Source organism: Macaca fascicularis, chromosome 18, assembly GCF_037993035.2.
Source record: "Macaca fascicularis isolate 582-1 chromosome 18, T2T-MFA8v1.1".
NCBI lineage: Eukaryota > Metazoa > Chordata > Mammalia > Primates > Cercopithecidae > Macaca > Macaca fascicularis.
The window spans coordinates 6,747,680-6,763,341 of NC_088392.1; the positions used below are offsets into that span (position 1 = coordinate 6,747,680).

Consider the following 15,662-nt stretch of genomic DNA (forward strand, 5'->3'; position numbering starts at 1 on the left):
GAAATCACATTATCTGACTTCAAATTATACTGCACAGTGATAGTAATTAAAACAGCATGGTCCTGGCATAAAAGAAAAGGCACACAGACTAATGGAATAGAATAGAGTACCCAGAAACAAATTGTATCAGTCTATTCTCACACTGCTAATATAAGACACACCCGAGACTGGGTAATGTATAAAGAAAAAGAGGTTTAATGGATTCACAGTTCCACGTGGCTGAGGAGGCCTCACAATCATAGTGGAAGGTGAAGGAGGAGCAAAGGCATGTCTTACATGGTGGCAGGCAAGAGAGCGTGTGCAGGGGAACTGCCCTTTATAAAACCATCAGATCTCATGAGACTTATTCACTGTCATGAGAACAGCATAAGAAAACGTGTCCCCATGATTCAATTACCTCCCACCAGGTCCCTCCCACATGTGGAGATTATGGGAGCTATAATTCAAGATGATATTTGGGTGGGGACATAGCAAAATCATATCATTCCACCCCACCCCCTCCCAAATCTCATGTCCTCACATTTCAAAACCAATTATGCCTTTCCACCAGTCTCCCAAAGCCTGAACTCATTTCATTATTAACTCAAAAGTCCACAGTCCCAAGTCTTGTCTGAGACAAGGCAAATCCCTTCTGCCTATGAACCTGTAAAGTCAAAAGCAAGTTAGTTACTTCCTAGGTACAATGGGGGTACAGTCATTGGATAAATAAATGCATCTGTTCCAAAATGGAGAAATTGGCCAAAACAAAGCAGCTACAGGCCCCATGCAAGTTCGAAATCCAATAGGGTAGTCACTAAACTTTAAAGTTCCAAAATGATCTATTTTGACTCCATGTCTCACATCAGGTCATGTTGGTGCAAGAGGTGGGTTCTGTGGTCTTCAGCAGCTCCACCCCTGTTGCTTTGCAGGGTACAGTCCCCGCTCCTGGCTGCTTTCACAAGCTGGCATTGTGTCTGAAGCTTTTCCAGGTGCATGGTGCAAGCTATTGGTGGATCTACCGTTCTGGGATCTGGAGGACAGTGGCCCTCTTCTCACAACTCCACTAGGCAGTGTCCCCAGTAGGGACTCTGTGTGGGGGCTCCTACTCCACATTTTCCTTCCACACTGCCCTAGGAGAGGTTCTCCATGAGGGTTCTGCCCCTGCAGCGGACATGTGGATGTTCACCTCTACTTGGACATCCAGGCATTTCCATACATCCTCTGAAATGCAGGCGGAGGTTCCCAAACCTCAATTCTTGACCTCTCTACACCTGCAGTTCCAACACCATGTGTAACCTGCCAATGCTTGGGGCTTGCACCCTCTGAAGCAACAGCCTGAGCTGTACATTGGCCCCTTTTAGCCATGGCTGGAGCAGCTGGGACTCAGGGCACCAAGTCCCTGGGCTGCACACAGCAGGGGGAGTCCATGAAACCATTTTTTTTTTCCGCCTAGTCCCCCAGCCCTGTGATAGGAGGGGCTGATGCAAAGGTCTTTTATACGCCCTGGAGACATTTTCTCCATTGTCTTAGTAATTAACATTTGGCTCCTTGTTACTTATGCAAATATCTGCAGCTGGCTTGAATTTCTCCCCAGGAAATGGTTTTTTCTCTGCTATTGCATTGTCAAGCTGCAAATTTTCCAAACTTTTATGCTCTGCTTCCTCTTGAATGCTATGCTGCTTAGAAATGTCTTTCACCAGATATCCTAAATCATATCTTTCAAGTTCCACTGATCTCTAGATCAGGGGCAAAATGCTGCCAGTCTCTTTGCTAAAGCATAACAAGAGTCACCTTTGCTCCAGTTCCCAACAAGGTACTCATATCCATCTGAGACCATCTCAGCCTGGACTTTATTGTCCATATCATTATCAGCATTTTGGTCAAAGCCATTCAATAAATCTCTAGGAAGTTTCGAACTTTCCTACATCTTCCTGTCTTCTGAGCCCTCCAAGTCTCCAGGAAATTCCAACCTCTGCCTGTTTCCCAGTTCCAAAGTCACTTCCACATTTTCAGGTATCTTAACAGCAGCATCTCACTCCCTGGGGTACCAATTTACTGTATTAATCTTTATTCCATGCTGCTAATAAAGACATATCCAAGACCAGATAATTTATGAAAAAAAAGTTTAATGGACTCACAGTTCCACATGGCTGTGGAGGAATCACAATCATGGAGGAAGGTGAAGGAGGAGCAAAGGCATGTTTTACATGGTGGCAAGCAAGAGAGCTTGTTCAGGGGAACTTCCATTTATAAAACCATCAGATCTTTGGAAACTTATTCACTATCATGAGAACAGCAAGGGGAAACTCGCCTCCATGATTCAATTACCTCCCACTAGGTCCCTCCCATGACATGTGGGGATTATGGGAGCTACAATTCAAGACGAGATTTGGGTGGGGACATGGTCAAACTATACCACAAATCTACACACCTACATTGAACTCATTTTCAACAAACATGCCAAGAAAATATACCAGGGAAAAGACAGTTTCTTCAATGAATGGTGCTAGGAAAACTGGATGTTCATATACAGAAGAATGAAACTAGACCCCTATCTGTCACCATATACAAAAACAGAGTGAAAATGAATTGAAGAGTTAAATCTAAGACCTCAAACTACGATGAAGCTACCATAAGAAATCACTGGGAAAAATCTCCAGGACACTGGTCTAGGCAAAAGTTTCTTGAGTAATACACCATAAACAGAGGTAACCAAAGAAGACAATGGACAAATAGGATCACACCAAATTAAAAAGCTTTTGCACAGCAAAGAAAACAACAAAGTGAAGAGACAACCCACAGAATGGGAGAAAATATTTGTAAACTACCCATCTGACAAGAGATTAATAACCAGAATATATAAAGAGCTCAAACAACTCTATAAGGAAAAAAAATCTAATAATTCAATTTTAAAAATAGGCAAAATATTTCCATAGTGATTTCTCAAAGGAAGACATACAGATGGCAAACAGGCATATGGAAAGGTGCTCAACATCATTGATCATCAGAGAAATGCAAATCAAAACTACAGTGAGGTATCATCTCATCCTAGTTAAAATGGCTATATCCAAAAGATAGGCAATAACAGATGCTGGCAAGGATGTGGAGAAAAAAGAATGCTCTTTCACTATTGGTGGGAATATTAATTAGCACAATCACTAAGGAGAACAGTTTGGATGTTCCTCAAAACACTGAAAATAGAGCTACCATACAATCCAGCAATCCTACTGCTAGGTATACACCCAAAAGAAAGAGAAACTAGTACATCGAAGAGATACCATACTCCCATGTTTGTTCCAATATTGTTCACAATAACCAAGATTTGGAAGCAATCTAAGTGTCCACCAACAGATGAATGGATAAAGAAAACGTCGTACTTATACACAATGGTGGACTAATCAGGAATAAAAAAAAGAGATCCTATCATTTGCAACAGCATGGATGGAACTAAAGGTCATAATGTTAAGGGAAATCAGCCACACATCAAAAGAAAAACTTTGTATGCTCTCACTCATTTGTGGGATCTAAAAATCTAAACAATTGAGATTCAATCTCATGGGGATACAGAATAGAATGATGGTTACCAGAGGCTGGGAAGGGTAGGGCTAAGGTGGGAATGGTTAATGAGTACAAAAATAGAAAGTACAAATAAGACCTAGTATTTGACAGCGAACAGGGCAACTATAGTCAATAATAATTTAATTGTACATTTTAAAATAACTAAAAGATTATAATTGGATTGTTTGTAACACAAAGGATAAAGTCTTGAGGGGATGAATACTTCATTCTCCATGATGTGATTATTACACATTGCATTGCAAACATCTGATGTACTCCATAAAAATATACACCTACTATGTAACCACACAAATTAAAAATAAAAAAATTAAAAATCATTACTGACCTTTTAAAAAGTTGGGAATCATTCTCAGATTAAAAGCAGAATGTCTACCAGGAAGGGTTGTTAATTGTTACAGAAACTCATAAGGACTCCATGTGGAATCTTATTTGTAGGGCATTTAGGACGTTTTTGTTGATATGATTTCTATGTGTTACTGTCGAGTTGTTTTAATAAGTCATCTAGTCCACCTTCTTGTCTTTAGGAAGGATTGTTTTTAAGCCATTTTAGATATATTGTTGCTCAGCTTTCCATGAGAAATCTCTTTTAGTGTATCATTTATCAGCTGACATGCTTTCTTTATTGTGTGCTTTTGGACATAAGAAATGTTTAAGACAATATAAGGGAAATCATATGGTCCATAAACTTGCTACCAAATTCCCCCATACAGAGGCCTGTTTGCAATGCCATATTTTACAGCTATAATGAGCAGCAAACCCAGGGAGAATAACTTCATTAAGTAACCCTCACTACTTACCTGCTGTGTTGCTTTGGGGCCTGGGAGTCTCAATGATTATAGTCAGGTGAATGCCCGCCCACCCCCCACCCTGCCCATCAGGCATCTACATGCTGGCAACATTGAGACTAGGGTTCTTTCATGGGGACTTTGTCAAAAAGGACACAAAAATTTGTTGAGAATGATTAAACTCATAAAGAAGTGTTTATATTTTACTATAGATTAATTGAAACACACTACAAAACACTTCAAAGCTTCCTGTGGGGTTCTGATGGAAACTTTCATTTCTCCTTCACTAAGGGCATAATGAGAGTGCTTAACCAGAAGGATGAATCATGGAAAGCTTCATTGTCCCCATCTGGCCCTGAAACCTTTCCCCATTATATAAATCCTCCTGGTTGCTGATGGAAAGAGGTCCTTCTCGACTGACGTCCGAGCTGCACACAGTCTCTTCCATTGGATGTCAGGCACTGTCTAATTTCAGTCAGTGTTCCTTACAGCCAGCAGCCACAGAATTATTTTTAAAGAATTTTAACAATGAATTTTCTATGGAAAAGTCATGACACTGTTTGGAAGGTAGAGTGAGTATGTTGCAGGGTGCATTGTGTGGGGAAGTGCCTGCCACTGGGCAGTGAATGTCATGGCAACTCATCCTTGAGAAAAGAGGAGAGTGGTATGGGTTGCAGGGGAGAATTTCAGTCCCATCAGCGGGGTTTTTGTAATGCCTAATTCTGACCACTCTTTTCATGGGTTGGAGGATGACACCTGTTGGGAGGCACTGCATTGCAATTGTGTGTATGCGCGCAGGTATATGTGTCTCTGTATGTAAGTAGCCAGGGATAAAATGTCTCTCCTTCATCCCTATGCTTTTTCAGATTCAGGAAACATCATTTTAAAGTACTTTTTGATGTATTAGTGAGTCAGATTCTCTGCTTGCCCTCTATCTGCTGTTAAGTGTTGAAAAAGAGGTCAGGGATTGCTAATGGCAGATAGGTCCATAGGGTCAGGAAGAAGGAAGGTACGGATGAAGGGAGAGTTCCTATGGGATATCAAGGGCACGTTGCATTTTTTCCTGGGCATGAAGAATGATTTGAGAGGGTAAAGGGGGTGATAGAGAGATGAATCCTAGTGTTTCCACTTTTTTGAGTCTCATCCCTCAAATAGAGGAAACATTGGCAAAAGGAGAGAAAACCATAATAAATATATGAGGAAGCTAGAAGTAGAGTGGCATTTGCTCGACTCTGCATCTGGAAATCTGGGATGGGGCTGCCTACAGGGATGCACCCCACCACGTGGGGTGGCTACAGCAGGTGGAGGGGACCATGCAGGATGGGGAGAGTGCTTGGGATAGCCCCTACCTTGCTCTTGATCTATGCTGTGGATACACCTGGATGTACCTGCTTCCTTCCTGGGGAAGATGCAGGAGGCGGCTGAGAGAGAAGCTCCACACAGAACTACGGTAGCAAGGGGTTGGTCCAGGTGGAAATTAGAGCATAGGTGGCCCCACTGGAGGGAGATGGGGCCCCATCAGGACCTTCCCGGTGACTGTGAACGAACAGGCTGGTGGAGGCCTGCAGGTGTGGGCCTCTGCTTTCCCAGCCCCAGATGCCCCTACACATGAAAATGACCAGGATATGAAGGAGGATGGAGAAAATCTGAAAGCTAGGCTTTTGCCTAACACTAGGATGAAGCAGAAGCATGGGCTGTAATCAAGCAAAATTTGAGGTGTTGGACTAGTCAGCGTGATACTATTCACTGCAACAAATAAACTCTCACATTTCAAAAGGTTAACACAATAGGCCTTTTTCCTCGATCCCATCATACTTCCATGTGCGTATTGCGGGGCAGTAGTTGCCTTTCTCCCACATGGTGTTCCAGGGACCCAAGCTCCTCCCCTCTGAGACCTTCTGTCTCCAGCCAGCAGAAGGGAAGAGAGGGTGGACTTCTGAGAACCCCAGCCTACAGGTGACACATTTCTTCCTCTCACATTTTATTGGCAAGACCATATGTCAAATGGCTGCACCTAATGCTGTGGGGGTTGTCAGCGGGAAAAGCGGTCCCTGTCACCTCCTCAACACAGCCACACACTAAGGACAGAAAGCATGAATTTTTGATAGGCAGCTGTTTCTGTCCCAGACATCCTTAATTGAGATCAAGACGTGGCTCTCAGCTGTACTCTCTGCTATGCAGCCTGATGATGTTTAGGTGAAAAAGAGAGAAATAAAGAAAGTTGTATTTTTTTACTTCCAAATGGTAGCTATAAATCATATCCCACTATAGTAAAATAGCTAAGTTCTGGAATTTTCCTTAATCAAGGATGTTTCAGTTTGCATTTTATGGGCTGTATTAAACTTCTTTTCACAATCAAATTGAACCTCTTATGAAATGGTGCCTGTGTTATTTTACTTACATGCAGGAAAGAAAACATTCCATACTTTGCCTTTATAGAAGTATTTGACCCAATATGAGCTTAATTTATGCACTTAGTCTCTAACCCTACATTTGGAACTGTGCTAGTACAAAGGCTCCTCTCAGCAGCAGTAGCAGGGAAAGAACTAAGGCCTTGAGGAAGGACGTGGAAAAGATGTCTGTGCTTGGAGTGGGAGTTACTGAATGAGGCAGATCCAGCTCCCTCTACTGATGAGCTGCACTCTCTTGGTCATGGATGCTGTTCTGCCTGCTGGAGGCTTGCAAGACTGCACTGAACAGCAGACCACAGCCTTTACTGCTTTCTTCACTCGGTCTCTTATTTTTATACTTTTTCATGGAGGACAGTGCCAGCCCAGTAGAAATGTTGGGAAATAAGTGGAAATCAAGAAAGCTGAGGAGAGGGGTATAACTGCCTGATGGGTTCATCTTGCCTGCTGCCCAGGCAGACACAATTTATCAAGACAAGGGAATTGCAATAAAGAAAGAGTTTAGGCCAGGCACGGTGGCTTACGCCTGTAATCCTAGCACTTTGGGAGGCTCAGGTGGGTGGATCATGAGGTCAGGAGATCGAGACCAGCCTGGCTAACACAGTGAAACCCTGTCTCTACTAAAAATACAAAAAATTAGTCGGGCATGGTGGCGGGTGCCTGTAGTCCCAGCTACTCTGGAGGCTGAGGCAGGAGAATGACGTGAATCCAGGAGGCAGAGCTTGCAGTGAGCCGAGATTGCGCCACTGCACTCCACCCTGGGCGACAGAGCAACACTCCGTCTCAAAAAAAAAAAAAAAGAAAAAAAGAAAAGAGTTTAATACACGTAGAACTGGCTCAACAGGAGACAAGAGTTTTATTATTACTCAGATCAATCTCCCTGAAAATATGGAGGCTAAGGTTTTTTAAAGATAGTTTGGCAAGCAAGGGGCTAGGAAATGGGTGATGCTGATTGGTTGGGGATGCAATCATAGGAGTGTGAAAAATGGTCCTCATGGGCTGAGCCAGCTTCTCAGTAGGGATCACAGGAGCAGTGGACTCATGAGTCATGGATCTGGGTGGAGTCGTCTGGTCATCAGAATGCAAAAGTCTGAAAAGACATCTCAAAAGGCCGATCTTAAGTCCTATAATGGTGATGTTATTTACAGCTTTAATTGGGGAAGTTACAAATCTTGTGACCACCGGAACACTGGCTGATAATTGTTTACACCAACATCGTAGCAGAATTCAGGCCCTTCTCATAATCCTAACCTTGTAGCCTTTATTAGTTTTATAAAGGCAGTTTAGTTTTGGGAGAAGCTATTGTCATCTAAACTAAATTTCTCCCAAAGTTAGCTGGGCCTACACCCAGAAATGACCAAAGTTAGCTTGGCCCACAGCCAGGAATGAGCCAGGCAGTTAGGACGTTAAAAGCCAGATGGGGTTGGTTAGATCAGATCTCTTTCACTGTCATAATTCTCTCAATGCTATACATTTGCAAAGGTGGTTTTGGGTGGGGAGGGGTGCACAGTAAGTAGGGGTGTACCAGACACCTCTAGTTTGCTCTAGATTTAATAATTGATCTCTCAGTTCTGAATATGCAGCTGACTCTTAGACAACAATGTTTTTTTTCATGGAAAGTTTTTTTATTTGCCAAATCATGTATATTCTCATCCATTATAGTTAAAGAATAAATTTATTTGCTTTGGATGCAGAAGTTGTATTTCAGGAAAGAAAACTCTTTCTGAGCTGTGGAAAGAAGAAAAATCTAAGAACTATTGTAGAAGAAAATAAATCATATTCTTTGTTTTAAGCTGAAGGAGAAAATTAATGTTTTAAACATATGCAGTGCTGAAATTCATTGTGTTTTGAAATGAATCACTGTATGATTTAATCGTTACTAATCTAGAACAGAATAAATTTTGGAAGGCTCCCTGCCACTGACTCTGTTTAGTTTAGGATTTACTACCTTTTATTATCCTTAGAGAGTAGGAAGTTTGAATAAATTACCCCTAGATTTCAGGCCTCTGCTTTCTAACTTATTTTGCTTGTGTTTAATTGCTCTTAGAAGAAAGATAAATAAGTTATTTGGATGCTTTACATTGTATAGAGCACATGTTTCCTTCACAGAACCTAGGTCTCTTGTGAAATTATACCATGCCTTAATGATGAAATTCCAGTGCATTTCATGTTCATATCACTGGTCAAAAACTGGACATGATAGAGTTCCCATCAAAGCATAGCTGCTCAATAAATATTGCTGAACAGCTCACTAACTGACTTAATGCACTTAAAAATAAGTTTGGTCTGTTGGCAGTTTTGGTTAAATTCCCTTTAAGAAACATTGTAGCTGGAGTTTTATGTATGCAGGGATAAAGATTCATAGAGTGAGTATGCTACTGGTAGAAGACAAATGTTTTTTGTAGGGTGTTTTGAGGAGTGCCAGGAAGCTACAACCCAATGCCTGCAATCCTGACGTTATACTGTGAGATAATTTTTTCTTAGGAGTAGGGCACATTCTGCATTAAAGTACAAATATATCCGTTAGGTGGCAAATTGCTTCATTATTACCAGTAGTAACATCTTTGTGTGAATTAGTTGTTTAAATCCTTTATGATACATCTTGAGGATAGGTTGTGATGAGAGAGGAGACACAGGATCAGGACAAGGGTTACTGTATGTGGGACAGCTGGTAGTTTACAATCCAAACTGGTCCATCTGGGGAACTGTGTGTGTTGGGGGCAGCATTTATGTTATCCGCTACAGCAGGCATCAGCCAAGATTATCTGCTCAACATTTTGCCAAGGTGAGGGCGAACATTGTCTGAGGTCACACTTTTTCAACCTCACAGTCATCTCAGGCTGTATTTTGGGGAGTGGAGGTGGGAGGCTGATGGACATCTGTGTGAGATTCTTGGTCCACATATCACACAGGACCATTATGGTCCTGGCACGAGCAGCTTGTCTGCACAGGTGAGGTCTGGAGCTCCCATCCAGAAGATTCTACCCCTCACCGTGATGCTCTCAGGGTCCCTCTGCTCTGTTTCCTGTTCCTTCACTGATGTGATCTTGTCCTGTATTTCAATCCATCTTCATTGCTGAGCTCCTCCCACTAGAATGAATCAGGCCTTGTGTGCAGTTTGTTTTTGAACCTTGACCCTAGAACTGTGCTGGGTCCGTGGTGCTGAGTCCAGGTAGTGGAAAGAATCTTCCATTCAGTCGAGTCAAGTAGTCTCCAGGAACAAGGGTGGGGCCTGGTGAAGGTGGCAGGAGGGGAGCCGTGTGAGTCACAGACTAGAACTGCCTAATCTGTGCTCACCAGTCAGAGCTTACCCTGACCTTGGTCTTGACCATGATGGTGGTGATGGTCTCTGCTGGGCAGTGACAGCAGTTCCCAGAAGGACAGGGTAGAAGAGATGTGGATGCATCTCACGACAACTCCAGTTTTCACCTTAGAAGAATGATGCCTGCCTTGGTCTATTTATTTTAATTAATTAATTAATTAACTATATTGTGGTTGGAACATAACATGAGATCTACACTCATCAATTTTTTCAGTGTGTTGCTTTTAATGGAAACTCCCTAATATTCCTTAAATAAGTGATGTTTTTGTGAGCAATCAGCTCCATGAGCCCTCTTTCTAGGAAATAACACTGTAGGATTACGAGAGGGAGCTGTGCTACTTATAGGCGGACTCTGTGATGAGATGGGATCCTACAGGAAGGGAAGCCCCACCAGCTTAGAGTTTGAAGCCTTGTTGAGATTCAATCATTAGACTCTTGGTCTCGACTTAACACCTACCAGTAAAGAAGAAAAGCATGATGAGGAAATTTTGCAGTGAATCTTTGTTAATGTTAGGATAATGGTCTTAGCACTGTTCCCTCAAAAGTGTCCATGTAGAAAGTCTTTAAAAAGTATACGTTCACTGGGCATGCATGAACTGCCTTGCTGCCTAAAACCATCACTGCAGACTCTTCAGTGGATAAGGATATCTCCAGACTTCAGGCCCTGTTCCAGATAACTTCGGAGCATCCTTCCCTGGGGACAGAGAGATTTTATACAAGTCAGAGTTAATGTTAGTGTCTTTTTGACAGAGTTTATCAGATCTTGTCAGCGTGTGGCCTAAACCACTACTCTGAGGAGCTGGTGAGCCTCCTGTTTCAGCTTAAATGTGGTTTCGTTTCTTTTCTTTTCATTTTTTTTTTTCCTTTCTTTTCTTTTCTTTTCCTTTCTTCTCTTTTCTTTTCCCTTTTCTTTTCTTCTCTCTTCTCTTTTCCCTTTTCTTTTCTTTTTCTTTTTTTTTTGAGACTGCATCTCACTCTGTTGCCCGGGCTGGAGTGTAGTGGTGTGATCTCGTCGACTCACTGCAACCTCTGCACCCCAGGTTCAAGCGATTCTCCTGCCCCAGCCTCCTGAGTAGCTGGGATTACAGTCAAGCACCACCACACCTGGCTAATTTTTCTGTATTTTTAGTAGGGACAAGGTTTCACCATGTTGGTCAGGCGGGTCTTGTACTCCTGACCTCGTGATCCGCCTGTCTCGGCCTCCCAAAGTGCTGAGATTACAGGCGTGAGCCGCTGTGCCTGGTCCTTAAGTGTAGTTTCTAAGACAAGTTGGAACCCTTTTAGAGCAGAATTTGTTGTTAAGTTGCTGACACCACTTAATTCAAACTAGCATAATTGGTGGCTCTGCAATTATCTCCTCCACATAAGAAGACAGACCGCAGCAAGCATGGTGTTCGCCTTCCTAATGAGTGCTTTATAGAGGTGGTGGGAGGCAAGAGCTTGGATTATTTATGAAGTTTCTTGATTGACTGTTACATTTGTTCTCAAGTGACAATCCCAGCTATGTGCCGAGACAGCCAGATGACTATTTAAGGGAACACCTTATTTTTGGAAATTTTATTTTATTTTTTTTTTCCTGAAAGGGTAAGAGACTTTAGTGACTTTTTTTTTTTTTTGGGTCCTAGAGAACTTTGTCAGTTTGATGATGGCTTGACGGGGGTGAAGTTTTAAGGAGGAATATACAGTATCATTGGATTTGGGAGGTGGAAGGGATCTTAGAATCATCCATTGCAACTGTCCTTGCTTTACAGAACAAAAAAGGAAGTGCAGACAGGTGAGTTGATCCCTCCCGGGTCACTGGATGGGATGGAAAGATCAAAGACATGGTGCCTCCTGACCTCTGGGCTGCTCGGATTCTTGCTACTTCATTTTCCAGATTGTAGACTGCATTTTCCTCCCCTACTTCTGGACAGTTCTCCGAGTAGCCTTGGGCCGACTCAGTTCTCCCTGCTTTTTCACTTGTTCTCAAGAATAAATGTAGAATGTGCCAGGGATGCAACCTCCAGAGGTAGGAAGGGACTGGCGGAGCAGCGGGGGCTCTGTCCCAGTCTCCTCTGGAGAGAGGGTGCCTGTGAACACTTTTGCCAGTGAGTAACACGACCCTGGGATAGGAAGCCCATGGTGGGCTGCTTTATGGGGTCTGTCACCTTCAGTGCAAGTGGGGCATGTGCAAATGCAAGTCCACCCACCCAGTGGCTTTCTGGAGCTTGAGGAATGGCTGACAATGAGTCCTAGGCTTATGTTGTTCCTCTCTGTCTATCCGGAAGTAAGAAATCTGCTTCATGTAGCCTGTGCCTGGGTGTTCTGTCTCATTGGACTCAGATGGGGTGATCCCCAGTGCACAGCGGCCCTGCTGCATACCCATCACCCACAGAGTGCCTCCTCCTACAGTCTCTACTGCCTTCTCCTACAGAGTCTCTAAATGTGTGTGACATCTGGGCAGAGGTTCTTAAAATTGGTCTAAGGACTTCTAGAGATTCAGATGTACTATGAAGGCATGTATGTCGTGTGAAATACTCATAGATGATTTCAGATGTGCATTTCTCAGGGAAAAGGGCTCAGCATTTGCCATATTCCCTCAAAGCACTTTCTGTATTCCACATTTAAATCTATTGTATGTGACTTAAAGCAATCTTATGAACCACTGTCATTAGGGTGCCCCCAAGGCAGGGCTAGGTGGATAAGCTCTGGTCTTTTCACTCCTTTCCTCAAGTAGCTTTTTTTTTTTTTTTTTTGAGATGGAGTCTCATCCTGTCACCCAGGCTGGAGTGCAGTGGACGACCTTGGCTCACTGCAACTTCCGTCTCCTAGGTTCAAGCAATTCTCCTGCCTCAGCCTCCCAAGTAGCTGGGATTACAGGAGCCTGCCACCACACCCGGCTGATTTTTTGTATCTTTAGTAGAGATGAGTTTTAACCATGTTGGCCAGGCTGGTTTTGAACTCCTGACCTCGGGATCTGACCACCTTGGGCACCCAAAGTGCTGGGATTATAGGCGTGAGCCACGGCACCTAGCCTCAAGTAGCTTTTTATTAAGCACTGACCGCGTGTGTCTGGCTTTGTGCTAGGCTGATTGGTTCTTTGCAAATCTGGTAAAAGAACCTGATATCGTAAGAAGTTGGTTAGCCTTGAGTTTAGATAAAGTTTAGTTGACCTCTATTATTCTCATTTCCAATTAGTCTACTGGAGGCCGTGTGTTTTATTTCACCTGACTGAAGCATCATTAGGAAAGGTGGCGGTTGCAAACCTGCCAGTTATCTGCGTGAGCAGAATATGGAAAATACTGGAAAAGCCAGAGGAAGGGGTTCCCGGTATCAGTGTGCTCAGTGCCCTGCAATCATGGAACAGCTTGGAGTACACCCTCAATCCTAATCCGGATCTTCTCACTGGGAAAGAAGGAAAGGCCACTCGCTGTGCAATGGCAGTGGGGAACGAAGATACCTGGGAGGAAGCCCGGTTCTGATGGAGTTTGGTGTTTGCTCCAAGAATGGACAACTGCAAGCAGGGACTTGACCTGAGGCCTCTCAGGGCATAACCCAGAAACACAACTGTGGAGGGGTTTGTTCTTATAAAATGTTAGATAACTTACTGCTGCCAGATTTAGTTCATTTTAGATACTTCTGGCCTGAATTCAAACGGATGAATCAGAGATATATAGATTTAGATCTTGGCATCAGTTTCCTTTCAAAATCCTTTCAAAACTTCTTTATCTTGCTTTCTACAGAATTTAATATAAATTGGTATCTTTTTAAAAGTTCTACATGAGTCTCTTAGGGGCTGTGAGGGAGCACGCAAAATACAAGTTATTTCTGTTTATGGGAGACTTAGACTCATTTCAACCCATTGATCAACAACTGTTTATTGAGAACCTATTATTTACTGGGACTCAATGTTAGTAAGACACATTTTCTGCCCTCAAGAAGTTTATCTTTTACAGTGGGAGAGAGATAGTAGACATGTAAGCAAATATGTGAATTAGATCATTTCAGATGGTGATGAGTACGAACCAGTCAGAGTCCTTGGTAGCAAACAATGTATGTCGGAACTGTGGCTAACTTAGACAAGGACTTTTGGAGGCATATGAAGGGCTTACAGAATGAGCTAGAAGACTTGATCAGCGTCAAAGGAGGCCGGGGCAGCCAGGATACTGTTCTAGCAATAACCAGTGCAGGACACCCCTGCAGGTGCCCTGCCCCCAGCACACTGCCAAGGCCGGAAACTATTCACCACTCAACCCTCAACTCGGTGCAACCTGCAGCAGCTTCATACCCTCCATCGGAGGGCAGCTCCTCTGAGTGAGAGTCTCGGGGGCAGCAGAGTCTCTGTGGGCTTGGATCATTAAGTCTTGCTTGTGTTCTAGTGCACCGGGGGATGGGAGAGAGAGCAACTCCTTCCCTGCGTCTTTAGCTTTCACAGTAGATGTGAGAGCTGGGCCGCTGGAGAGGCCGAGTCATAGCTTAGACGGTAGTCAGTCAGGGAAGGTTCAGGGTGGTCAGGGAGGGCCTCTCCCAGTGGGTGATATTTGAGCTGAGATCGAAGTGATGAGAGAGAATATTCCAGCCAAAATGTCCAGTCAGAGAGAAAGGAGCCCAGCAGAGGGAGACAGAGAGAGACAGAAAAGCTGGTGGGAGGATGAGTAGTAAGGAGGAGAGGCGGGTAAGGGATGAGTGTAGAGGCTCGGAGGTGTTTTACTATGCAGGGCCTTGCAAATTCCAGCAAGAGGTTTGGCTTTTACTCTATTTGTGGAGGAAGCCATTGGAAGTTTAGGTGTTACTTTATTTGGGAGGGAAACACTAACCAGAGGATACTATGAACTAAATTAAATTTTAACAAGATGACTGTGGCTGCACGTGGAGAACAGGCCATTGTGGCTGCCCAGGAAGGAGGTGATGGCAGCTTGGAGGAAGTGGTCAGAGTGGAGTTAATAAGATGTGGTCAGCTTGTGGAGGAGCAGGTCTCGTTGGGGTTGGTGGTGCTGGTAAAAGGGTCAGTAGTTCGATTTTATTCTTACAGAGTTTAATTGTTATCTCCTCAAGTGGAAATGTTCAGGATGGAGATGGATATGCAAATCTGGAATTAAGGGAAGGAGCTGGGTGACTCAGATTTGAGAATCCTAATTGTGTAAATGGTATTTAAAGCTATGAAGCAGGATGATGTCACCGAGCAGTGAGTGTACACAGAGGAGAGGGATGAGGGAAGTGCGCCAGCTTCTACAGGCAGAAGAGGAGCTTCTCGAAGGGACCGAGGAGGAGGAGACTGCAGGTAGCAGGAGACACCGCTGAGCGTGGTGTCACAGCCTGGGGAAGAACATTTGTCTAGGATGTCTAGAGCATTACTTTTAAAATAGAAGAGTCGATTTGTTTTGCATTATTTCAGGTAGGTAATCCAAAAACATACCGTGTTTTTTTAGATCACAATGTTATTTTCCCTCAATGGATTTTGTTTATTTATATTCATACTGTGTTTACCTCTATAAAAGGATTTGAGGGAATTGGGTATAAAGTGGTATTTCAGGTAACCCATTAAAATAGAAAATTAAGATGAAATGGAAAGTAGGAAAAGCTAAATATTACTGGTGTTAACCTGCTATA

General features: G+C 43.3%; 1 long non-coding RNA gene across 3 annotated transcripts in view; it reads left to right on the forward strand.

Annotated features, from left to right (window-relative positions):
* LOC135968199 (uncharacterized) overlaps nucleotides 1-15,662 on the forward strand; it is a 274,382-nt gene that overhangs the window by 60,499 nt on the left and 198,221 nt on the right. For 2 of the 3 annotated variants that reach the window (XR_010582788.1, XR_012427398.1), the window contains exon 1: nucleotides 15,233-15,447. The exons of the other annotated variant lie outside the window; for it this stretch is intronic. This is a non-coding gene — a long non-coding RNA (uncharacterized lncRNA). Of the gene's footprint in view, nucleotides 1-15,232; nucleotides 15,448-15,662 lie in introns of those variants that run through there. 3 annotated transcript variants of the gene reach the window in all.